Genomic DNA, 27,910 nt, shown 5'->3' with positions numbered 1-27,910 from the left:
ACAGTTTACAATCTCGCAGCTAAATTAAATTTACATTCTCGCAGTCAGGAAAGTTCACTACAGGGCAAAGCACATAAGCGACGAGATAAAATACACGTTCACATGCATGGGCGTTTCTAGAAGTCGGTCAAGGGGGGCGCGAGGGGGGGGGGGGTTGGTGGAATGGAATATCGCTTAACAAAAGGAGGGTTGCGGTCCTCCAACGAGAATTTGGTAAAATATGGTGTTGCGTAAAGTAGTTTTTGGTAACTGTTTTGGAGTTGAGGGTAAAACGTGTCTACAGAACAAGTGGGCCCGAGAAAATAATACGATTTGACCCACATGTCAGACGATTTCGAGGTTTTTGTCTGGAGTCAGCAATTTAAGTGTTGGGAGGCATACCCGGCATATTTAGCTTTCTTGATTACTGTGTGTGGTACTCGTACATTAATGTACATCCAATGTAGATTAATAAATAATAAGGCGCTAATTTTAAGTAAAATGATATTAATTGGTTTAGATAGTAAGCTATTTTCCACTCTTATTCTTTTGTTAAAATGTGTTTGAAAGAATTTGAAACCTATTTTGCTACATAATTATAAAAAAATTATTGAAACTGTTGATGTAATATGTCCGCTGATTCCTGAAATCATTTTATCCAGTGTTATATGATACTCCATTGGAGGGGGGGGGGCTGTATCCCACATAGCCCCCCTCCCCCTTGCCAGCGCTTCACATGCCATTCCCATTCTAAGAGTTGTGTTACAGACTACCGTCAGTGACGTCAACGTACATGTCTCACTCATTCAAACGTAAATTTTTCACCGTGATAGTTGCTACCGCAATTGTGCCTTCTTTTTACAGTTAAGTACGACATTGATAAAAGTTTCTATCGTGGAACTGATGTCATTTTTTAAGCGAAGTGGGGGCAAGAGTGGTATGTTGATTTGAGCCGAATGGTTAAATCGGATCTAGTTGGAGCGTATGTCCCTTATTGTCCTGTCATCTTTTAAGCGAGACAAGTCTCCATCAGTTCTCAGAAGCACCGCTTTGTGATCAGAGAGAAGATCATTTATCACCTAGCTTGATATTTGCTGCAAAGTTGTCAGATGGGAATATGTCTTGTGTGTTACGACAGCATCTGGGGTCGTATTGATAGAGGGTGTATTGACCAGGAGATAAAATTTTTGTACGTCAGCAGCTATCGAGGATTCTGCGAAAGAGCCGTCTGTTGGTATTCGTAGCTCTGAGATTCCACAGCTATGCTTGGAGTCGTGCGATTCCACAGCTATGCTTGGAGTCGCCGCCAATGAACACGTTAGGGGCTGTTCGTAGTAGCAGCTAATCCTGCAGCGAGATTCTGGGACCGGTCCGTAAACGCGGAAATTACTCAAAGGTAACCCTGCCATCATTCCCGAACACTTTGGGTAAAGGGAAGAAAAAAGGACAGTACATCAGATAAAAGCACTAGCTATTCCTGTACACTACAGCGCACACATTGTTGCACCCCGTAAAGAACTTGTAAATGGACATCAAAAACAACGAATCAACAAAAAAGATTGACAGTAATGATATTCCTTGGTAACGACTGTCATTCGCTTCTGTTGCTCTGTAATCAATGTATTTCTTTTTCCTGCCAAACTATTTTTCTCTCCACTTCACGTAAAGTTGCAGATCTGCAATTTGATGCGCCAGTGTCCCTAGGAGAATAGATCTCGAAATGATTCACTGATTTCTGCGCTATAATCGATATGACATCTGTTTCTGTACTGTACAAATAATGAAGGCGTAAAACCGTCATTTTTGTCTGTTTGAACACGTTAATCTCCAAAACTAGCCGAGTTTTTATGGTGTTTTCACAGGTCACGTAAACGTTTAGATTTTATTTGATGAAAATCGGATCACGCAAAAATAGATATCATGATTTAAAGTTTCATATAAAGCCGTCGGCTCTGTCTGTTTTTCTCAACACACTAATCTCTAGATCTACAAGACGAATTTTCATGGGGTTTCCACGGGTCACTTTAGTTACTTGTTCAACATATAGGCCTTATTTCATTAAAATCGGATCAAGAAAAACAAAGAAATTGTAATATAAATTTTTTGCTTTCTGCTGAGCTTATTATTTTGGATGTTTACCTTAGTGACGGCGTAGTGCACCAAAAAACTAATAGACAACGCTGTTAGTTTCGTAGTGCACCAAGGAACCAATAGATGGCGTTGTTATTTTTTTTCCCTTCAGAGATAGAATTAAGCGGCGCAACCTTTTCTTTATGGATACAGAGTACCGGTCAATTTATTTCGCTAATATATAAGGGTTTACCTACTTCGCTTTATGTATGAAAATCTTGACGGAATTGCTTTGCTTCTTTCAATAGGTGTAATTTATACTTCGCTTCTTGGGTAGTAAACACGAAGTTATTATGGGAGAGATTCTAGAAGGATTCCGTTTTTACCTGTTAAGCTATGGCACCTTACAAAGCGACAGTAATCAAAGACTCTTCTTCAGCTTCCCTTGCGGAGCAAGAGCATATAGCTACTCACGAACAAAGCTTAACCACGCTTTTCTTGCCTCCACATTCCTTATTTTAAAAGAATCTGAATTTCATTCCAAGTAATGAAGTAGTATATTTACAGAGCATGTACCAAAAGCCGTCTTGCATTAGATTGCGGATCCCCGGGTTAATGTGGCCTTTTGCCAAGTGACATTCGACTTTTGAATACACTCGTCCGCATTTCAGGGGTCCATAAACTTTCCATATTTCGGAGCACACTGAGAATCCTCGTACTCTGATGGAAGAACTTATTGATTTTATACCGTCATATTGTTTTTAATGGGAAAATCTTGTTTTACTCAGTAAGCTCTTCGATTTGAAGTCATAACTAATAATACTAAAATATTCAAAAAATTAGTATTCTCAAAACGTCGAAAATAGAAACGTTATGTTATTAACAGTTGAACGCAAAGCACTGATTCACTTCCCACGGAACAGCAGCCACTTGCCCGATGGATCTAGGATCCCTGTTTGTCCACCAGATTCGTATGTAAATACAGCCATGAGTTCCACATAATTAATCGGGTAACGAAAATGACTTTATGATAGGGTTTTGTTTATTTCTTGTTGGGTACTTATCTGGGTGTTTTATGCAACATGCAACATTTTGACTGTCGCCATTGTGAGGAATTTTATTCTGGGATCAGGTAGACTTATCCCTATGTTTCGGATGAGGGTGTAGGACGACAGTGGTGTTCCGCTGAAAAATTTTTTCCACATCGGCTAAGGGACCTGAGGGATGTCAAAAACTGAGTCTTGTGGTACTCCAACTTCAATGTGCCTTACTTTGCTATCGGCTGGGACATGCACATACACTGAAGAGCCAAATAAACTGGTATAGCCATCGTATTCAAATACAGAGATATGTAAACAGGCAGAATAACGGCGTTGCAGTCGCAATTCCTCTATTAGAAACCAAGTACCTGGCGCACTTGTCAGTTCGATTACTGCTGCCACAATGGCGGTTTATCAACAGTTCAGTGAGTTTGAACGTGGTGTTATAGTCAGCGCACGAGCCGTGGGACATAGCATCTCGGAGGTAGCATTGATGTGGGGATTTTCCCGTAGATCATTTCATGAGTGTGCTGTGAATATAAGGAATACGGTAAAACATCAAATCTCCGACATCGCTGGGGCCGAAGAATGATCCTGCGAGAACAAGACCAACGACGACTGAAGAAAATCGCTCAGCGTGACAGAAGTACAACCCTTCTGCAAACTGTTGCCGATTTCAGTGCTGGACGATCAACAAGTGTCAGCTTGCGAATCATTCAACGAGACATCATCGATATGGGCCTTCAGAGCCAAAGGCCCACTCGTATACCTTGTATGACCGCACGACACAAAGCTTTACGCCTCGCCTGTGCCTGTCAACACCGACGCTGGGCTGTTGCCTGGTCGGACAAGATGGTGGAGGACTTGAAATGGTGTGGAACATGTGCAGTTGGAGTGATATGGGAACCCTGATAGTGTAGATACGACTCTGACAGGTGACACGTACATAAGCATCCTATCTGATTACGTGCATCTATTCATGTACATTGCGCGTTTCGACGGAGTTGGGCAATTCCAGCAGAACAATACGACACCCCACAAGTCCAGAATGGCTACAGAGTAGCTCCAGGAACACTCTTCTAAGTTTAAACGCTGCCACTGGCCACCTAACTTCCCAGACATGAGCACTGTTGGGCATATCTGGGATGCTTTGCAACGTGCTGTTCAGAAGAGATCTCCACCCCCTCGTGCCCTTACGTATTTATGGACAACCATGCAGGATTCGTGGTGTCATTTCCCTCCAGCACTACCTCAGACATTAGTCAAATCGTGTTGCGGCACTTATGCATGCTCTCGGTGGCCCTACACGATATTAGGCAAGTGGACAAGTCGCTTTGGTTCTCCTGTGTAGAAGGTTCTGTATTTCACAAATGATGATACTATCCTTACAATATTACCCGGTCAATAACATTAATGAAGCTTGTATAACAGCCCTTTGTGCAACACATGGTCAAAGACCTTTATAGAATACCGCTCCCGGGCTATGGCGGGTGTTCCTGGCTGTCTTACTTTGTTCAGGTAGCCGCGTTAGTTAATGTTTCGTACTATGTTCTTCTTTGAAACCAAACAAGTTGTCAGCAGCCCTGATTCAATGATACTAGTGAATCGAAGTTTGTCAAAAAACTGTATTTTTGGGACGTAAACACTTTCACTGTCAGCACAGTTTCGTACTGAGCTATAACTTTTTTATTAATTTCCTTGACTGTTTAGCCTACACACGCGCACGCTTATGTACGTACATACATTTGTATACTACGTATGTAGTAAACAACAACATGTGCTCGTTGGACGAATTGCCCTAACCTCCTTTCTACTCGAAATCACTTCGTCAGTGTTGCATGGGAGCTGCGCAGTGAACAGACGCATAACGGCTTTAACGCACGTTACTGTGAGTGATCACTTCGGCTTCCGCTGGCAGCATTCGCGTAACATCTTGTGCATTTTCACTCACGGTCTTGACTTACGTGCGGTTTTGTGCAAGATTCAGCAACAATTTAGGCATCCTGCACAATTCAGCGCTAAAAGAAACGTGCAAATGAGTACTTAAATGGGTGCTTGGTGTACTGGTACTGCATATTTTCCATACTATGATGAACATTTCTGGAATTTTTATGCGTATTGTGTGTGCGCAAGTTCTTCTATATTTTATCTTTGATGCATATAATCTCCCCGCTAGTTGTGACAAACTAGACCACGGCCATCGAACAAAAAGTGTACTACAAGTAACTGGTAGATCTATTGGAGATATCTCAGCCATACGTCTAAGAACGGTGCGTGTCAGACCTCAGACTATAAAACTTGGTGTCCTCATTCACAACCAGTGAAAGTAGTCATTTAGGGAGTCACTGACGCTAACACAGTAATGTAAGCCAAAGCTTCATAAATTTTGCCAAAAGAGGGCAGCCGAATCCACTATACGAATCGTCACAATACACAATTTCGAAGTGGTAAAACGCTGCAGTACCCTAATGGCCCACCTAAACAGTGAAAGTCGGTGCCTGTAATGTGGTTGAGTACAGTCAGTCATAACTCAACTCTTCGTGAGAGGATAACGGTCCGTTCACTGCTGTCGAGCAGCAAAAACAAACACCTAATTTACGCACCCTGAGTCGTCAGATTACGTGAAATGTTCCATAATTACGCGACACCTTAGAAAGTTCCGGCCGCTAAGAGGTTCCCAGGAAACGTGAAACACATTGTAATAACGCCATTCCCAGGGTGTCCTTGAAGACAGCTAGGAAACACTACTTCTTACCGCGTTGCGCTTAAAACGAAAAGACAAAAGCCGGCGAGCAGCCTTTAAGAAGAACAGGTAATGACTTCGTAACCACTTTCTTTAACTACGGCCCGCTACAAAAGGCAGCCTCGGGATGGCTCAAGCCAGGAGCAAAACGAAGACGCAATGCACACGCACTGTGGTGTTTGACTGAGAGTTTCTTCCGCTCCGGCCGATCCCTGAATGCTATTAGGGGTCAGCGCGGCTGAGAGCCTCGCAGGAGAGCGGCGTGCACCTCTTGCCGCCCAGTCTTCTAAAACAATGAACAAGGAAGTCATTGTTTTGGGTAGGCGCGAGAAGCGGCTGCGGCCACTCGACTTGTTGGCTGCCTTTATTTTGCTTCCCCTTCTTTTTGTGCGGCGCGCCTTCTGTGGCAGCCGCCGACCGCGCGGCCGCGGGGTGGCAGCAGTCTGGAGAGCTGGGCTGTCATAATGACCGTCATTGTAGCGGCGAGGCGAGCTCACGACCGCCGACGACCGGAGAGGAGGCGCTTCGTTTTTGCCGCCGGCGTCTTCGCTTCGCTTCGTGATATCTAAATTGTCGCCAAGACGGCTAACGCGGCCTCCACGCCTCTTATTACTGCGGTTCTGTGTCAGCTCCATTGTTGGAACGTTCCCAGACCGTCGACGTGTCTTTTGTCGAAGTGACGGTTTGGCTGGCATGTAACCACAAATCTCCCCGATTGCCAAGACTCGTTACCAGTTTCGATCGACATCGCCTTGGTATTATGGTTGGAGCGACTATGGGGATTGAGTAATCTGGAATTATACTTTCATACTTCGTTTCTGTCCGAACAAATTAATTATCACAGTTGAACATCGCTCCTAATAACGTTTTATCCAGAAGAAAAATAATAATGAATGAAGCAAATGTTGTTTAGATAGCCGGTCGCTGTGGCCGAGAGGTTCTTGGCGCTTCAGTCTGGAACCGCACGCCTGCTACAGTCGCAGGATCGAATCCTGCCTCGGGCATGGATGTGTGTGGTGTCCTTAGGTGTGTTAGGTTTAAGTAGATCTAAGTCTACGGGACTGCTGACCTCACATTTTAAGTCACATAGTGCTTAGAGCCATTTGAACCATTTTTGTTGTTTAGATACCAGGGAAACATTAGCCACCAGCATGATTGCCTTTGTTGTAACTTTTTTCATCAAGAGGATATGAAAGGCACTTCGTTTGTTTTAAATAGCGTCCTGTATTTGTCCTACTGCAAATACCATATGCTCGCTGATGACCTCCATCTATGTTTACGTGCAAACCGAATGAACCTGAATGCAGCTATCGAGAATCTCAATCCGACCTGTGTGCACTATCAAAATGGGCGTTAGATACTGGGTTAAAGCTCAACTTATCCAAAACCCAAGTGGTACTGACTGCTCATTCTAGGCTTATTAGCACGAAATATCGGGGATCTCTACCACTCTTGGCCCTAAAAGGGACCAATATCAGCTTCTGTCTTTCAGCAAATAGTCTAGGAGTAATAACAGATCAAAATCTAAATTGGACTGACAAGTAAATTCCGTGTGCAGGAAGGTATCAGCATCTCTCCATGCTCTACAAAAATATAGAAAAGCTCTTTCCTTCTGACATGAAAAAGAAATTTGGAAGCAGTTATACTTAAAATTATTGACTATAGCAATGTTATCCTGTAGGGTCGTTCTCAGGAAAGCTCACGGTGCCAGGAACTGGTTATGAGTGCCTATGTTTGTTATATTTGTGATCGTCGATTCTTTTATCACGTTTCACCATCACATGCACAGTTCTCCTGGCTGCGTGCAGACAAGCGCAGAGATTTCCAAACCCTCAGTCGCCTCTACACCTACATCTACATCAACGTCTACGTGATTACTCTGCTATTCACAATAAAGTACCTGGCAGAGGGTTCAATTAACCATCGTCAAGCTGTCTCTCTACCGTTCCAAACTCGAACGGAACACGGGAAAAGCGTCCACTTAAATATTTCAGTGCGAGCCCTGATTTCTCTTACATTATCGTAATGATCATTTCTCCCTATGTAGGTGGATGCCAACAGAATGTTTTCGCAATCGGAGGAGAAAACTGGCAATTGACATTTCATGAGAAGATCCCGTCGCAACGAAAATGTCTTTGTTTTAATGATTGCCACTCCAGTTCACGTATCATATTTGTGACTCTATCTCCCCTATTTCGCGATAATACAAAACGAGCTGCCCTTCTTTGTACTTTTTCGGTGTCATCCGTCAGTTGTGGGACTGATGCGGATCCCGCACCGCACGGCAATACTCCAGAATAGAGCGGACAAGCGTGGTGTAAGCAGTCTCTTTAGTAGACCTGTTGCACCATCTAAGTGTCTTGCCAATGAATCGCAGTCTTTCGTTTGCTCTACCCACTTTATTATCTATGTCACCGTTCCAATTTAGGTTATTTGTAATTGTAATCCCTAGGTATTTAGCTTAATTTGTAGCCTTCAATTTTGTGTGACTTAAAGCGTAAACGAAATTTAGCTGATTTCTTTTAGTTCACATAACTTCACACTTTTCTTTATTCAGGGTCAATCGCCACTTTTCGCACCATACAGTTATATTATCTAAATCATTTTGCAAGTCGTTTTGATCATCTGATAACTTTACAAAACGGTAAATGACAGCATCATGTGCAAACAATCTAAGACGGCTATTCAGATTGTCTCCTATGTCGTTAATATGGATCAGGAACAATAGAGGGCCTATAACACTTCCTTGGGGAACACCGGATATTACTTCTGTGTCCACAGCTCGTGTTCGTGCGCTAGCGTTCTCGCTTCTCACGCCCGGGTTCCCTGGTTCGATTCCCGGCGGGGTCAGGGATTTTCTCTGCTTCGTGATGACTGGATGTTGTGTTTTGTCCTTACGTTAGTTAGGTTTAAGTAGTTCTAAGTTCTAGGGGACTGATGGCCATAGATGTTAAGTCTCATAGTGCTCAGAGCCATTTGAACCATTACTTCTGTTTTGCTCGATGACTTTCCGTCTAGTACTACGAACTGTGAGCTTTCTGAAAGGAAATCACGAATCCAGTCGGACAAGTGAGGCACGCAGTTTCATTAGAAGACGCTTGAGAGGAACTGTGTCGAAAGCCTTCTGGAAATCTAAAAATATGGAATCAATTTGGCATCCTCAGTCGATAGCACTTATTACTTCATGAGTATAAAGAGCTAGCTGAGTTTCACAGGAACGACATTTTCAGAATCCGTGCTGACTATATATCAATAAATCGTTTTCTTCGAGGTACTTCATAATGTTCGAATACAGTATATGTTCTAAAACCCTACTGCAAATCGACGTTAGTGATATAGGCCTGTAATTCAGCGGATGACTCCTATTTCCCATTTTGGGTATTGGTGTGACTTGAGCAATTTTCCATTCTTTGGGCACGGATCTTTCTGTGAGCGAGTAGTTGTATATAACTGCTAAATATGGAGCTATTTTATCAGTATACTCTGAGAGGAACCTGCTGGTACACAATCTGAACCGAAGGCCTTGCCTTTAATAAGTGATTTAAGCCCCTTTGTTACACTGAGGATATCTACTTCTATGTTTCTAATCTTGGCAGTTGTTCTTGATTGGAATTCAGGAATATTTACTTCGTCTTCTTTGGTGAAGGAGTTTCTGATAACCGTGTTTAATAACTCTGCTTTAGTGGCCTGTCATCACTGACTTCACCGTTGTTATCGCGCAGTGAAGGTATTGATTGAGTCTTGCCACTGGTGTATTTTATGTATGACAAGCATCTCTTTGGGTTTTCTGCTACATTTCGAGACAGAATTTCGTTGTGGAAATTATTAAAAGCATCTCGCATTGAAGTACGTGCTATATTTCGAACTTCTGTTTTTGTGTTCTTTTAAATTTGGCATGCTTTCTTCGTTTCTTCTGCAACAACTATCTGACCCGTTTTGTGTACCAGGGGAGATCAGTACCATCACTTATTAATGTATGTGTTATATATCTTTCAACTGCTGTCGATACGATTTCTTTGAAAATATTCCACAACTTGTCTGCTTTCACATGATCAGATCAGAGGGAGTGAAGACTGTCTCTTAAAAAATCGTTAAGAGCATTTTTATCAACTTTTTAAAAAAGATATGCTTTACGTTTCTTTTTGATGGTTGTAGGTGTTAAGGTATTCACCTTAGCAGCAACTGCCTAGTGCTCGCTAATTCCTGTATTCGTCACAATATTCACTATTTGTCCAGGATTATTTGTTGCTAAAAAAATTGCCGGCCGAGGTGGCCGAGCGGTTCTTGGCGCTATAGTCTGGAACCGCGCGACCGCTACGGTCGCAGGTTCGAATCCTGCCTCGGGCATGGATGTGTGTGATGTCCTTTGGTTAGTTAGGTTTAAGTAGTTCTAAGTTCTAGGGGACTGATGACCTCAGAAGTTAAGTGCTCAGAGCCATTTGAACCATTTTTGAGAAAGCATTCAGTACAATTTCGGATTACGTTTTATGCCTGCCGCCGGTTTTAAACGTATAATTTTCCCAGCATATCCAGGTTAGATTGAAGCCACTACCAACTATAATTGTATGAGCAGGGTAGTTATAAGAAATAAGACTCAAGTTTTCTTTGAACTGTTTAGCAACTATATTTTCTGAGTCGGGAGGTCGCTAAAATAATCCAGTTAATAGTTTAGTCCGATTGTCAGGTACAACCTCTATCCATACTGTGGTGTCACCGCCAGACACCACACTTGCTAGGTGGTAGCCTTTAAATCTGCCGCGGTCCGGTAGTATACCGCGGACCCGCGTGTCGCCACTATCAGTGATTGCAGACCGAGCGCCGCCACACGGCAGCTCTAGAGAGACTTCCTAGCACTCGCCCCAGTTGTATAGCCGACTTTGCTAGCCATGGTTCACTGCCCACTTACGTTCTCATTTGCCGAGAAGATAGTTTAGCGTAACCTTCAGCTACGTTATTTGCTACGACCTAGCAAGGCGCCATTATCATTTACTATTGATACTGTGAACTACACTCCTGGAAATGGAAAAAAGAACACATTGACACCGGTGTGTCAGACCCACCATACTTGCTCCGGACACTGCGAGAGGGCTGTACACGCAATGATCACACGCACGGCACAGCGGACACACCAGGAACAGCAGTGTTGGCCGTCGAATGGCGCTAGCTGCGCAGCATTTGTGCACCCGCCGCCGTCAGTGTCAGTCAGTTTGCCGTGGCACACGGAGCTCCATCGCAGTCTTTAACACTGGTAGCATGCCACGACAGCGTGGACGTGAACCGTATGTGCAGTTGATGGACTTTGAGCGAGGGTGTATAGTGGGCATGCGGGAGGCCGGGTGGACGTGCCGCCGAATTGCTCAACACGTGGGGCGTGAGGTCTCCACAGTACATCGATGTTGTCGCCAGTGGTCGGCGGAAGGTGCACGTGTCCGTCGACCTGGGACCGGACCGCAGCGACGCACGGATGCACGCCAAGACCGTAGGATCCTACGCAGTGCCGTAGGGGACCGCACCGCCACTTCCCAGCAAATTAGGGACACTGTTGCTCCTGGGGTATCGGCGAGGACCATTCGCAACCGTCTCCATGAAGCTGGGCTACGGTCCCGCGCATCGTTAAGCCGTCTTCCGCTCACGCCCCAACATCGTGCAGCCCGCCTCCAGTGGTATCGCGACAGGCGTGAATGGAGGGACGAATGGAGACGTGTCGTCTTCAGCGATGAGAGTCGCTTCTGCCTTGGTGCCAATGATGGTCGTATGCGTGTTTGGCGCCGTGCAGGTGAGCGCCACAATCAGGACTGCATACGACCGAGGCACACAGGGCCAACACCCGGCATCATGGTGTGGGGAGCGATCTCCTACACTGGCCGTACACCTCTGGTGATCGTCGAGGGGACACTGAATAGTGCACGGTACATCGAAACCGTCATCGAACCCATCGTTTTACCATTCCTAGACCGGCAAGGGAACTTGCTGTTCCAACAGGACAATGCACGTCCGCATGTATCCCGTGCCACCAAACGTGCTCTAGAAGGTGTAAGTCAACTACCCTGGCCAGCAAGATCTCGGGATCTGTCCCCCATTGAGCATGTTTGGGACTGGATGAAGCGTCGTCTCACGCGGTCTGCACGTCCAGCACGAACGCTGGTCCAACTGAGGCGCCAGGTGGAAATGGCATGGCAAGCCGTTCCACAGGACTACATCCAGCATCTCTACGATCGTCTCCATGGGAGAATAGCAGCCTGCATTGCTGCGAAAGGTGGATATACACTGTACTAGTGCCGACATTGTGCATGCTCTGTTGCCTGTGTCCATGTGCCTGTGGTTCTGTCAGTGTGATCATGTGATGTATCTGACCCCAGGAATGTGTCAATAAAGTTTCCCCTTCCTGGGACAATGAATTCACGGTGTTCTTATTTCAATTTCCAGGAGTGTATGTACCGTCAAGAGCGACGTTCATCTTTAATGGATTAAAGGTAAGTATTCCACCAGCTACGTCCGTTGTTTCTAAATTCTAATTTCCTTGTCCTGTTCCAGACCTCACGCCAGCCTGCGTGAGCTAAATCGCGTGCCTTTCGGCCTCCTCTAGTAACACGGTGTTGGCTCTCCTGCCACCTACAAAATTGGCGACGAGGCACAACCGCGTTCTTATCGATATTGCCCTGATTTACTTGTGTATTGGCTTCGCCACTATCTCCAGATGTACTGTCCGAATTTTATCGCTTACAGAATCAGCAGACGCAGGCCTTACTGGATGCCCTTGGACAGCTCGTCCAGGGTCAACGTACGGTGCACAACGATGCGGCAGCAGCCGCTTCACCGCTAAAACAACCACAACACGCTGTTGCACCTACTTTTCGACCTTTTGATGCTGCACTGGAAAGCTGGACGGAGTGGCCCCGCCAATTTGGATTCAATCTCGCCGCGTACAGAATTCAAGGTAACGAGCGGCAGTCTTTTTTGTTATCTTCAGTCAGGGTGAACACGTACCGTGAAATAGTCAAATTACTTCCCCGCCGCGACGTTGCAACTCTGTCCTACGAAGAAATTTTGTCTGCATTAGATGCATATTTCAAAGAATCAGTCAATAAAGTTTGGAAAAGGTATACCTTCTTTCGTACAAAACGTACGGTAGGTCAGACTAATCGGGAGTGGGTTGCAACCTTGCAACGCCTTACTAGGGATTGTGCTTTTCAGAGTCAATGTGGACTCCCTTATTCAGATACTATGGTACGTGATGCAATTGCACAGAACGTTTCTGATGTTCGTATAAGGGAACAGATTTTGAAACTAGTCAATCCCTCCCTTCAACAAATGATGGACCTATTGGATCGGCAGGACACACTTGACTTTGCTCAGGAATCATTTGAAACTTCGCCAGCAGTGTGTCAGGTTCACCGGCCCTCCTGGCGAGCTGCACAGAGCAGTAAACAGCCCTCGCGCCCGGCCGCGCCGCTGCTGCCAGGCTCTCAGCCACGTGTACCGCGCCGGCAAGCAAATGCAGTGATCAAATCATGCCCGTGGTGTGCTACTAAACATTCGCGTGAGAATTGCCCGTCACCCCATGATATTTGCTTTTATTGTAATAAAAAAGGACATGTTCAAAGTGTTTGCCAGAAAAAGCTCAGATCGGAAGCTGAAAACCGTTCCAGACCCTTTGCTTCACTCCGAAATCGGAATCGAACCAAGGATACTCAGGCTCGCGAAACTTCGCCCATGGAAATTCATGTAGTTCATTCCACTCCGCGCAGTGCCACTCCCTCTAACAGTGACTGTGTTCGTCCCAAAAATAGTGTGCGTCGGCATCGCCGGAACTCCCGTCAAGTCGCAAGTGATTGTGTACCAGTGTCACTTCACGTTGCACGAGACAGTCGCTCTTGTCGTCAGCAGGACAATAAACTTTTTTAGACTTGGACATGAACGGCAAAGTGATACCATTCCAGCTTGATACCGGAGCTGCAGTTTCACTGATCAATCAAGACACTTACAAACTGCTGGCACACCTCCGTAGCGTGCGCAACTGTTAAGTTAACTAGCTATTCAGGTCAAGAGATCCTGTGTTAGGGCAGTGCAGCCGTCTTGCAACATACAAAGGACAAACAAAACTTGTGTCATTTTACGTCCTTCGTTCTTCTTCTGCAATGAGCTTGTTTGGTTTCGATTTATTTCAGTTGTTTAACTTGTCTATAGTAAATCAGGTCCTATCAGTGTACCAGACGGTGCCTTCAGACAGTGTTTCTCGTCTATGTGAATAATTTGCACACATTTTTGCACCGGGCCTCGGTTGCGCTAAGAACTATAAAGCACATTTGGAACTAAAAGTAAACGCGCAACCGAAAATTTTCAGAGCGCGCAATGTTCCCCACACATTGCGTGATGAGGTCGCAATAACATTACACGATTTGGAATCACAAGGTGTGATTGAACGCGCGCAGGTTTCTCTCTGAGCACCACCCTTAGTAATTTTGCCAAAACCTTCCGGAAAGTTGAAACTTTGTGTGGACTTCAAGGCAACAGTGGATCCACAACTATTTACTGCAACTTTTCCTTTACCCCGCCCGGAAGATCTTTTTGACAAACTGTGCCCGGGTAAATATTTTTCGAAATTGGACCTTGGAGATGCGTACTTGCAAATACCGGTGGACAAAGAATCCCAGCTCGTTTTGGTGGTTAACACGCATCTTGAGTTGTATCAATTCAAACGACTGCCATTCGGGTGTGCATCCGCCCCTACACTGTTTCAGCAATATCTGCAAACTGTTTGTGCGTCGGTCCTTACTGCAGCAAATTATCTGGACGATATTGTGATCTCTGGAAAGACGGAAGAAGAACATTTGGCCAATCTCAGAACATTATTTCAGGTCTTGCGACAAAATGATCTTCGCTTGCGGAAGGACAAATGAGTGTTTTTTGCTCGTGAAATGCCAAACCTGGGACATGTACTCATCCCAGTCCCACGCACCTTCGTGCCATACAAGACTTGCCTTCGCCGCAGAATTTGAAGCAGCTAGAGTGCGCTGGGAAAAATAAATTACTACCACCGCTATGTGCCGCATGCCTCTTCCATTTCAGCTCCGCTTCATCGCTTACGCCGTAAGGGTGTTCCGTTCGTCTGGACGACGGAATGCGAACGCGCCTTTCGCCAGTTGAAATCGGCGCTGCTTTCCAATACTTGCCTTACGCCATTCGATCCTCAGAAGCCCCTCTTGTTGATGGTGGATGCATCGGATTTCGGGATCGATACCGTGCTTGCGCACAAAAATGGATCGCACGCTCGCCCTATTGTCTGCGTCCAAATTGCTCTCGTCTGCTCAAAGAAATTATTCACAGATCGAGAAAGAAGTATTGGCTCTCGTGTTTGATGTTACAAAGTTTCATGATTTCTTGTATGGTCGTCACTTTACCATAATCACAGACCACAAACCTTTGACATCGCTTTTTCATCCGACCAAGCCTGTACCTGCATGTACAGCGCAGAAATACATTCGCTGGTCTTTTTTCCTCTCGCAGTACCGCTACGATACGAGTATCTTGTATCGGTCCACTGCTAAGCACGGAAACGCCGATGCGTTCTCTTGCTTGCCTGTTGCTGAGGATAGGGCATTCGATTCCTCCGAATTTGCTTGCATGTTCATTGATGCGGAAACCGATGACGTGGCCGAATCGTTTCCGATTGATTTTCGTCGTATAGCTACAGCCACAGCTCCCGACCCTGTCCTTGCTCCCTTTCTGCGTTTTGTTGATAAGCAATGGCCCTTGTCAAAGTCAACGATTGGGGACCCGTTGGTTCGCCGATTTTTTGCTCACAAGCAGAGACTTTTTGTACGACGTGGTGTTTTGCTGTTGCGTTCTGATAATGATCAGTCCAGGGTCGTGGTACAACGTTCGTTACAGTCCTCTGTCTTACAGCTTCTCCACCAAGGACATTGGGATATAGTGAGAACGAAACAACTTGCTCGTCAGCACTGTACTTGGTTCGGAATCGATGCCGCGATTACGAATATATGCTCTTCTTGCATGGTGTGTGAGGAACAACAATTAGCACCACCGTGGAAATTCTTTGTATGGCCAAAAGCCACTTCCTCTCGGCAACGCTTACACATCGATTTTGCTGGTCCATTCTGGAATGCTCGATGTTGGTTGTGGTAGATTCATTCAGTAATTTTCCTTTTGTTGTCTGGATGTCTTACACGACGTCATCTGCCGCCATCCATGCGTTATCCGCTATCTTTTGCATTGAAGGTCTTCCACAGACTATTGTTTCCGACAATGGACCACAATTCATGTCCGCGGAATTTCAGTCATTCTGCAAGGCCAATGGTATTCAACATCTGACGTCCGCGCCGTTTTCGCCACAGTCAAACGGTGCCGCTGAACGATTGGTCAGGACTTTAAAGTCACAGATGTTGAAGTTGAAAGAGTCGCATTCTCGGGAGGACGCGTTATTGCTGTTTTTGTCCTCGTATCGCCCTCAGCACCGAGAAGGTCGCTCGCCGGCTGAGTTGCTCCACGGTAGTCATCATCGAATCTTGATGTCTTTACTACATTCGCCGCATCAGGTTCCTGTGCAGCGGCAGACACCTGCTTTTGCTCCAGGCGACGTTGTCCACTATCGCCACTATCGATGTTCACGGCGTTGGCTCGAAGGGCGCATTCTTCGCTGCCTCGGCAGCGCTACGTATCTGGTTTTGGGGGCCTCTGGTGAGGTGCGTTGGCATCTCAATCAGCTGCGCCTCTGTCGTCGCACGGGATCTGCCGCTCGCCGTCTGCTTTCAGCAACGGTGCCGTCCGGTCAGCGCCCCGGGTGTTACCGACGCTGCCTTCCATTTGGCCCCATGGCGACGCGCTTCCGCCACCGCCGCCGCCGCCTGTCCTCCCGCCGACGAAGCCCACAGAGGACACATCGCTGCAACCGCCGGGCGCGTCCCTGGGTCAGGCTCCGCCGATCGCTTCCCGTGACCAGTTGTCCACCGACATGGAACTCTTGCCTGCTCCGGACCATATGTCGTCTTCGCCCGTCGGGTGCCCCGGCCCGATGGAGGTCGACCCTTCGGCTCCTCCTGTCTCTCTACAGGCGCATACACCGCATGTTGGCATGTACCCTGGAGCAGGTTTTCAGCCGTTTCCTAGCTCCCCGCGGTTCGAATGGCAGGGTGCGGGTGGCACAGCCTCGCCTGTTGTTAGGCTCCCCACCTCGTCGCATACAACATGGCGTCCTCCCCAAGGCCGGCGGAAACCTTATGCCACAACCGTACGCCAATTTGCGGGAGAGGAATGTGGTGTCACCGCCAGACACCACACTTGCTAGGTGGTAGACTATAAATCGGCCGCGGTCCGTTAGTATACGTCGGACCCGCGTGTCGCCACTGTCAATGATTGCAGACCGGGCGCCGCCACACGGCAGGTCTAGAGAGACTTCCTAGGACTCACCCCAGTTGTACAGCCGACTTTGCTAGCTATGGTTCACTGCCTACTTACGTTCTCATTTGCCGAGAAGATAGTTTAGCATAGCCTTCAGCTACGTTATTTGCTACGACCTAGCAAGGCGCCATTATCAGTTACAATTGAAATTGTGAACTACGTACCCTCAAGAGTGACGTTCATCCTTAATGGATTAAAGTTAAATATTCGACCAGCTACGTCCGTTGTTTCTAAATTCTAATTTCCTTGTCCTGTTCCAGACCTCACGCCAGCCTGCGTGAGCTAAATCGCGTGCCTTTCGGCCTCCACTAGTAACACGGTGTTGGCTCTCCTGCCAACTACAAAACATACTATTTCACACGAACTATCTAGTTTAATTTCACTACAAGGCACACTACCTTTGACATCAATAAATACTTCACCACCAACTGTATTTAATCTATCCTTTCTGAACACTGTTAGATCGTTTGAAAAAATTTCGGCTGAACTCATTTCCGGCTTTAGCCAACTCTCTACACCTACAACTATTTCAGCTTCGGTGCTCTCTACTAGGGCTTGGAGCTCTGGTTCTTTCCCAACACAGCTACGACAATTTACAACTACAACACCAATCCTTTCTACAACTACCTTACTAAGGTTTACTTGCCCACTTTTAGATGGACGCCACTTCTGTGGTTTTCTGAGACACTCTAACCTAAAAAACCGCCCAATCCCTTCCACACAGCCCCCGATAACATGTAGCCGCCTCCTGTGTGTAGTGGACTCCTGACTTACTAAGCAGAACCCCTGAAACCCACCTGCCGATGGCGCAAGTCAAGGAATCCCCACAGCCTACCTGGTCACAGACCCTCCACTGGGCTCTACACTGTAAGACGTCGTGGTCTCCTGAACTTCACTGCTACATGTTCCGCCCTCACTATCATATTCCACACATCAAGACGCTTCATTCGAACCCAAACTCTATAAGATAAAGTCAATGTTATATGAATTCATGTAAACGATACTCAAATAACAAGTTCGCACCGGGGTTGAGATACTCGAGGCTGGCGTACACACATACATTCAAGACACGACAGTCACAAGAGCTTTTAGTTCTGGAGAAGCGGACCGCACGCCGAGAGGCCGGTCCCTTCAGAGGACGATTCTACCTATCTACGTTAGACGGCGACCACCTAAGCAGACAGCGTTTGCCTGAGTGAAAGGGGAGAACAACCGTGTGTTCAGCTTAAAAGCATATTCCGCTACATTGTGTGGGAGCGCCCAGCCTACGCATTCTTTACAAACATAGCACGCACTTTCAGAGGTTTTCACAGGGAGACAGCAAACGCCGATGCTACAGATTTCCGGATTGGTCGCCTTAAGCGAAACGTCATTCTCCCGCTTTAGAAGATCAATGCTGACTGGCAGACGATATTCCTGGCGCCTTGAGCTGAAGGAGTACTGGAGGACCCCCAAAAGATATACCCCTTCAACAAGGCACAGGGAGAGTTTGATTGGTGAAGGTCAATCCAGATAGAATGAGATTTATCTTATTTGTCAGCAGCGAGCGGCGCAGACAGCAGCCATCGCAGCTTACGGTATTGTGCGCTACAGCTCTTGTGGGAGGGTGGAAATTGCATCTTGCAGGAGCCACAGCGTAAAGGGTACATCTCAGACTAATCCGTGTCGCAGAATGACAGAGTAGCACCCACACTCTCACAACACCAAAGGACCAAAGGAAGTCCTATCGATGATGCTACAGCAGGTGAGCTCCGCCTTAATCTCAGAAGCAAGTCTGGTAGTCTTTACCATTTCCGCAAGCCGCCCAGAACCAAACAGAATCTGCTTCGATCCAAAGCGACGCACGTCATTGGTACCGACATGAGCCACCATTTGCGCTTGTCTGCGCCCTGTACTCTTGATGGCATCCGGAAGAACCCTTTCCAGATCCAGAATGACTCCCCTCCGGAATGCAAATGGAGTGCACACTGGTTTCCTTCCCCTCCTTGGCAGACATATTCCTAAGGGGCTCCATTACGTGCCTAACATTGGAGCTCCCAACTACCAGCAAACCCACCCTCTTTGAATGCCCAGTCATTGCTGGCCGAGAAGCTTCCTCTGAAACAGGGTGGACGATTGCATCCGGCTCAGAGACATCGTCAGCCACAGATAACGCCCGAAACCTGTATGTCAAACGAACCGGGGAGGCCCTACGATCGGCCCCTCATAACGTTTTTCGCTACCTACCAGACATTGGAATAATCTCCCACTCGACCACAGGAGAGGGGGTCAACCTCAGTGCAGGCAGTACCCAGGGCAGTCACAGCAGTGGGCCGATCGGAGGAAACGTTGGAAGTGCTCGACGTCCCTCGCATCCCCTCGTTCGATCCCCCACAGGGACACCCCCTGGCAGCAGCCTCAAGCTGTGTGATGGAAGTCAACGCATCCTGGAGCTGTGAGCGAAGGGTCGCCAACTCAGGTCGCATCTGTACACAACAGTCACAGTTCCTATCCATTACCGCATTCGCTCCTGTTTTAAGCTTGTAAAATATGCAACAAACGAATGGTGTACTCGCCTTATTAGCAGGGGGAAATCGAAGTGCTCTCTCATTGATGGTCTAACCGACACTGAGCTGTTCTAATCAAACAAACAATAGCCTGTAAGATATGAGGGTCGATACGACGGTCGATAGCAACGGCGGTACTACACAGTACACTGTTATTGAAATAGAAGGTTGTGCCTAGTAAGCACTCGTCGAACACGCAAGTAATTACAAAAATAAACTAGTAACTACACAGATAATTGAAAATAAGTCGCTCCTGTTTGAAGCTCGTAAAAATATGTAACAAGTTAACGGTGTAGTCGCCTTATTAGTAGCAGGAACTAGCGGAGCTCTCTCGCTGACGGTCTAACCGATACTGTCGACACTGTCTTATCAAGAATATCGTTCCTCATATCCCTCCTCGACCTTCACGCTCTAATCTGAACTGCACCACAGAAACACACGTTCCTACCAAGGCAAAATCCTTTCATTCAATCGTTTAGCTATCTTCTCGAAGTCCTGGAACCTGACTATGGAACAACATCCCACGTTACATTAGAGAATTAAATTACATCTCCAGCTTCATAAGACAGGTAATGAAATATCTACCACAGCAACAATGAGGATTACCATTGTCCTTGTACGCACTGTTTAAACTTTCACTTCCCTCTTCCCAATCAGTTCTTCCTCATTTCTGAGTTTTGTTAGCCGATGCAGTCTACTTAAATTTCTTTTTCCTTGAGCTCTCCACATCATAAAACGTCTTTTTTGTACCCCGGTAAATTCTTATTATATCTGCCGCTATCATTACTGTTATCAATGTCACATTTATTGTGATTATTGTTCTTATTGTCACTATAGTGGCAGCAGCTGCAGTAGTACAAGTAATGCCAGTATTAAAATTGTTAGTTCACAGTCAGTATTACCCATACTGCCACTTCAGACACTAAGATCATTTTAATACTAGTTAGAGTATTAAAATTGTTATTCCTTAAGTAACTCTGACGTAACAGATACTGTATGTTACTAACATGGTCTAATGTAAGTGAGGGCCTGATGGCCCTAGTTACATCAAGTGAAACAAATGAAAACAGATGCTTTTTCGGTAGTGCACTTCCTGTCCTCGAGAGCTCTTCAAAATGTATCACAGTATACCATCAATATAAACATGACACTATTAAAGATGTAACATAGAAATGAATTTGATTCCTCGGTGCCACAACAGGTACGTGGAGCAACGTCACTCGTCCATTTGCTGGTGCTGACACAATAGTCTTCGGTTGGAGGCTTGTGTGAATACACAACAAATCATACGCACGTACTACACCACCGTGCTGCTGCACATACCAGTACTGTAATTGGGAAAACATTATTGCCGTTACTGTTCTAGTAACTCGCTTGCTCCACAAATGAGCAGCATTTTTGCCTTCTATTTACTGTGTGGCTTGTATTCACACAAACCTGAAGGCAGTCGACTGAATGAACTTTCAGCACCTTTCTTGTGTTTATTCTCAGTTCCACCATGCGGACTATTTACAGTACCCAGGTGTCTTTGGTGCATGTTAGCACAAGAGTGTCATTATCAGTCTTATTTTATACTTTTAGTAATGTTATGTTTACGCGAACGGTACACTGCGATAAGGCTTTGAGCAGGTCTTGAGGAGAGGAAATGCATTACCGAACAAAAATCTTAGGTCCACTATTTAAAAAATAGAGTACCTCTTTTCATGTCTCCGTAATGAACGAAATTATTTGAAAGGCAACCATGAGAGCGTTTGAAAGTCCTTGCCAGGAATATTATAGTGATATAAGGCTTGTTAATGTTGTATGTAAAATGTTTGCCCAAAATTATCGGAGATGTGTGTCAAAATTGAAAGGTGAGGCGCTGTAAACACCGACAGGTGGGTCTCAAATATCAGGCACTGTGATTATATCAAGGCTTTCGAATGTTCATTTAACATCAGTGCGGACACATATTTGAAATACTTTTGCTAAGCCTGTTCTCGTACACTTGAAGACACCATTCTACACACCAATTGTAACTGACCCTTCACACACATGCATAAAGTAGGACCAAAAAAGACACTCCTTTTATGTTAGCAACGTAGGCCTACTTCGCTGCTGGCATCTGAGCACAATTTCTCAATGTTTATATCGCAACAGCCGATTCCGGCCGTCTTTTATTTCAGTTTTATCTCATCTCCCGCATATTTTTGAGAAAAGTTTCAACGCCAGTATTAAAACGCGTTATATACAGTTCTCGTCAATTCAAAAGATTTCGACTGCCTTTAAAAAACACATGTCGCGCCATTTAAAAAACCATTCATGCGTAAATATTTCAGTTGATGCAGGAGTTAAGATTATACATGCAACGAACTTATGTACTCCTCTATGGACTGTCATTTGCTGGATACTCTTGCTGCAATATCTTAAACCGTTCACGAAACCTAAGGGTGCCATATCTTAAGTACTGGAAGGAAGCCTGTAGTCTGAATGGAGACTCGCCAGAAGGTACAGCAGCTCTGTGAGCTCTTCTGTTTTCCTCACACGATTTTACATAAACTATTCATTATAAAAAATTGGTTCAGCTTCATTGTGAAATGCCTATAATCTCGCAACGACCATACTGATTGTAATATTGGCATATAGCAAGACACTGTGTGAAATTCGAAAAGATTTTAACGAAGATTTGCTAAGATTTTGCGTTTGTTCCATGTTACACCGTATGTTCATGCAAATGAAATTTATCTAACGTATTGAATTCTTCTTTATACTTGGGAAGGAGGTCTCTTTCTATCTCCAGTCTCAAGAAATGTATTTTATGTAGTGCACCAAATGTGTGAGAATGAAATATTCGTAACACATATCATATCATTTAACCCATTCGAAATACCGAAACGAGGATTTGGCAAATGATACATGCGAAGTGGACAGTATTTTGTCATGTCGTTGACATGTAGGACTTTCTTATCAATGTAGCTGAAGCTATGGTTTTCATTTGACTTTTTCAATCCAGTACTATACTATTTTAAAGTCATCAGTAGCTAATGAAAAAAGAATTTGCTAGTTTAAAAACAAACGCGAAATTTATTCTTTTATGTCGCTGCAAAATGAAACAATGAGATTGGTGTAAGGTGTTGACATCTCACCTCAGTTATTGCTTGTTAAAACAGGGTGACAGTTATTGAATTGTATGAAGAAAAAACATAAATTTCTTACAAACTGCGGCGTGCACTCACTTTCAACATGTAAACGTCACTACAGATATTCGGATTTAGGTTAATGCATGTCAGTGTGTCTGCCAACATTGGTGATGATGTGCCCCAGACGAATAGCGAAAATCTGCATCACCGCTAAACTGTCGAAACGTCGATGGTGTCGATGACCTGAATGGTTTTGGGGTTGTTGCTGTACACCTTGTCTTTAATAATGCCCCACATAAAGGAATCGCATGTATTCAGATGGGCCAATCGTGGCCCATGCCAGTGTCCTCCTGGTACCCCAGGGCCAAAAGTGCTCCTTCAGGACATCGCAGACTCTCCTGCTTCGATGGGATCGAGCTCTGTTTTGCATGAACCACATACTGTCGAAATCAGGGTCACTTTGGATAATGGGGATGAAATCATCTTCCAAAGCCTTCACATACTTTTCAGTAGTCACCACCCAATCAAGAAATATTGTACCGATTATTCCATGGCAGGACATTGCACGCCACACAGTCACCAGTCGAGGGTAACGAGAGTTCTCGATCGTGAAGTGCGCAATGACGAACCCATCCAAATGAAAGTGGGCTTCGTCGCAAAATCAAACAACGTACTGTATACCCCTCAAGCACCACGGCCAACCGTGCAGTTTTGGTGTCCTAACACAAACCGTTCAGAAGTTATAACGATTTTATTTCATGTAGTTCAATAATTGTCACCCTATAAGACACACTCTTTCAAGATTCTGTCGCTGTAGGTACTGTAAGCTGATTTCGTGCAAATTATACTGTGTTTTGGAAAAAGAAGGTAAACTAAATCTGCCAAAAAACAAATGTTGCCGCTACTTATGACTGAAGATGCTTCTGCAAATGAGAAAAGGTTAACAAAAATAAATCGTCGACTCAGTTGCAATTTTTGCAGAGTCCGCAACCCTCGTACTTTCAATAAGGAATGACTGGAATGGAAATGATGTGATTTCAGAGGAATCCTGTAACCCAGTGTATCATAAAAAGTGAACAGCTGGAACTGAAAGTTACCAAAGGATTTTACATATATATTTCATTACATTTGACGTACAAAAAAAACAGCAAATAGCGTACTATCATTCTGTTCCTGTCCCTGTATGGAGTGAGTAAGTGTATCATTTTATTACAAATATCTTTTAATTCATCAGTGATATTGACTTTGACAAATAGTTGGCGAGGTTCTGCAACTGCAAGTCGTCAGCGACTGAACAGCTCCAGTTTTTTTTTACTTTATTGAATTTCGATTCCCCTTTCGATTCCCCTGCCCCCAAGGGGGCGGGCTGGCGGCAGCTTAGTACGCTGCTCTTCAGCCTACAGAATTTGTGTTAAAAAAATGAAAATAATAAATAATAAAAGCAGGCGATAAAATCGGTGACTTAAATGGTATAATAGCAGAAAATTGTGGAACTTAAAACATAAAACAAAGGGTTGATGTGAAATACACAGGAAGCCATCAAGTAAACTAATAGACATACAATTAAAAAACACGGCGACAGTCTGGTTTCTGTTCGCAAGAGATATAAAAATCGCACCCAGCGACAGCATGTTTCCTGTTTGCAACACTGTGGTAAGACGCACAATACTCAACACTCACTTGAACACGGCACTAAAAAGTTGGCACAAATATGACCTACCACTGCCGAGCGCAGATGGGGCGAACCTGGACTGATGATGGTAAAGAGAAGGGGGGAAGAAGTGGAAAAACGAAGTGGGGAGGAATGAGCCGACAGAGGATGAGGACCCATAACAGGGAAAGGGGGGATGGGGAGACACGAGAGGGAGTGGGGAAAGGCAGAGGAGGGGAAGGCTAAAGGACTCAAGGTGGAGGTGGGGAGTGAGGCACAGAGACGCTAGGCAGGGAAAACACAGGATGAAACGGGGGGAAGAGGGAGCCTGGGGAAAGGACAAAAGGACAAAGAAAAGGAGGGGGAGATGAGGATCAGAGTTGATAGGAGGGATAAATGGAGGGAGAGAGGACATAATATGGGAAGGTTTGTTGACGGAAGCCACGTTGGGAAAGGAGGTGAAGGGTGTAGAGATGGAGGATAGGGGGGACACAACAGTTCAAATGGCTCTGAACACTATGGGACTCAACTGCTGCGGTCATTAGTCCCCTAGAACTTAGAACTACCTAAACCTAACTAACCTAAGGACATCACACACATCCATGACCGAGGCGGGATTCGAACCTGCGACCGTAGCAGTCGCCCGGTTCCAGACTGCGCGCCTAGAACCGCGAGACCACCGCGGCCGGTGACACAACAGTGAAGGCGCATCAGAGGACAGGACTTGAGAGGAGCAACCAGGAGATGAGGGGGATCAAGGTGGCGGAAGGTGTATAGTAAGTGGGTATATTCGAGGAATAGGGGGAAAGGAATCAGGTCATAGAGGATCCGCGTGGGGAACGGGAGGCGGATACGGAAGGTGAGGCGGAGTGCATGGCACTCGAGGATCTGGAGGTACTTTTATAATTTGGGTGGAGTAACAGCTCTAGATCTCAGAAGAGTTTTACATCGTGCAGTGACTTCTTTAGATGCGAGTATACCATTAGAGAGACGATGGGCCCTTCACCATGAAGATGACATGTAAAGCTGTAAGTAACGTAAAAATCAAATTCTTTTACTGAATAATTTCTGTAAAATCGTATGAGAATAACTGCAGGGCGCCCCTCATTCTGTCAGGGCAAAGTGTCGCCAGTCGGTGCAACGAAAGTCGGTGAAGAATATTTCATTCATTCTTGTTCGCCAGCAACCGCAAGATTGCGCCAGTCGGCGCCTCCACCCGGCTGCCAATGTGTGCTGCCTCGTTTAGATGTCAAGAGTGCATTTTCCACGCTAGGTCGCTTTTTGCCCCCTGCGCAGCTAGCCCTCTTTATTTCTGTGCGCATCCTTCCACAGCTCACCCTCTGTGTTGTGTATCATAATTAACAGCGAGCACTGTGCTGGGCAAAACTTATCATAATACAAGCAAATACGTTCCAATAAATATGGGTCCAGAACTGAGCTGTTCAAGAGATAATTCCGAATGTGTGTTCATATTTCAATATGGAATATTGTTGCTAGTTGCAACGAAAGTGTTTCCCCATCTAACTGTGACTCCGTATTTGCAATGCATTCCTGGCATTCTTCAACAATAAGAGCAGCCATATTGTCAGCAGTAAGTAAAGTCTTGATCTTACAGAAGGTGTAATACAATATTCTTACAATTTACTTTAACTAACATTAAAATGTGACTTCTGAATCAGAAATCTGTTTTCCTTAAAAATGGAATATAGATGCACTTACTTCTATCTACTTCGTGTAGTTGTGCTGAAATGACAGTCATTTCAATATCTAAGTGAGTAGTACGTATAATTCTTTCCAATTTCACATTTAACGCATACTGTTTTCTTGGAGTTGCAATGGAAAATAGGGGCCATAGATCATGAAATCGCAACTAAAGAGTAAAATGTATTTGGTATTACGTTATTTCTGTGGCACAAGTTCGCGAGCATACCTTCACCCTGACTGCACGTCTGTCTAATCGCTGTGGCACTAGGAGGGGAAAGGGTGACGGGATTCTACCCCCGCTACCTTTAACCTCAGGTAAGATTCCCGTTACTCATTTGACAGCTTGATGTGTGAACATGGGTCTGTCCGAGAGGAACTGAAACTGGGAAAAATTCCTGCCCCCCTCTGGACTGAACCAAGTACCTCTAGGGCCTGAGTCTAACACTCTACATTCCTTTTGTCCTTCTTCGTGATTGTTCTAGTCATTTGGTCTGGGTAGAAGTCACATGACACCTCATCAAGCTGATCGTTGCAGAATACTGCAATTTTCTTTTAACTACGGAAGGCAGCCAGCCCTATGACCAAACACGCGCTGAGCAATCATGCTGGCTCCACCTAGATCATCATGGCCACTGAAAAAAGGGACGTCTCAGAGACACGGTCTGACGATTCGTTAAGTCACTATTCATGGTATGAAACGAAAGACTAAGAAATTTTGACTCAGCGCACGCCCACCCTGTTTTCGAGAAAAGTATCCCTAAAATTCATGACGTGTAACTGACTCAGAATTGACGGGATCAGTATATGATTAAAAGAATTTTGGCTGGCACTTGTGTACTACGAAGTAAACATGCTAGTCAACGAAAGAGCTATAGGTGTATCAACCAAGAGAAATGGCGAAAGGAAAAGAGAATTCATGTTTGAGTCGCAAATGCATTATGCGGTATTTTCCACGTGTATTTTTTTTCTTTTTCGGTCTCGAAACTGGCACAAATAGGATGGTTAGAAAGGTAATGAATGAGGAGTAATGACAAGGAAGGTAATTATATTTATGAAACGATTTGGATTGGGAAATAATTAAAATTTTAATCCTGGCTGCCTAACAATGGCTCTTTTACTCATTCTGTTACATGTCCTCACTCTCTTCGAACAACTACATGGATGACGCTTGTCATACATTGAACGGCCAAATAAACTGGTACACCTTCCCAATGTAGAGTAGAACTCCCGCGAGCACGCATAAGTACCGCAACGCGACATGGCATGGATTAGACTAAAGCCAGAAGTAGTGCTGGAGGGACCTAACACTATGAATCCTGCAGGGGTGTCCACAAATCCGTAAGACTGCGAGGGATTGGCGATCTCTTCTGCGCAGCACGTTGCAAGGCATCCCAGATATGCTCAGTAATGTTCATGTCTGGGGAGTACTGTGACCAGCGGCAGTGTTTAAACTCAGAAGCGTGTTCCTGGAGCCACTCTGTAGCAACTCTAGACCCGAGGGGTGTTGCATCGTCCTGCTGGAATTTCCCAAGTCCTTCGGAATGCCCAATGGACATGAATGGATGCACGTGATCAGATAGGATGCCTACCTACATGCCACCTGTCAGAGACGTATCTAGACGTGTCAGGGGTCCCATATC

Source organism: Schistocerca gregaria, chromosome 1 (genome assembly GCF_023897955.1).
Source record: "Schistocerca gregaria isolate iqSchGreg1 chromosome 1, iqSchGreg1.2, whole genome shotgun sequence".
NCBI classification, from domain to species: domain Eukaryota; kingdom Metazoa; phylum Arthropoda; class Insecta; order Orthoptera; family Acrididae; genus Schistocerca; species Schistocerca gregaria.
The sequence above is the reverse complement of the archived record's forward strand: the minus strand, read 5'-3'. Positions refer to the sequence as shown.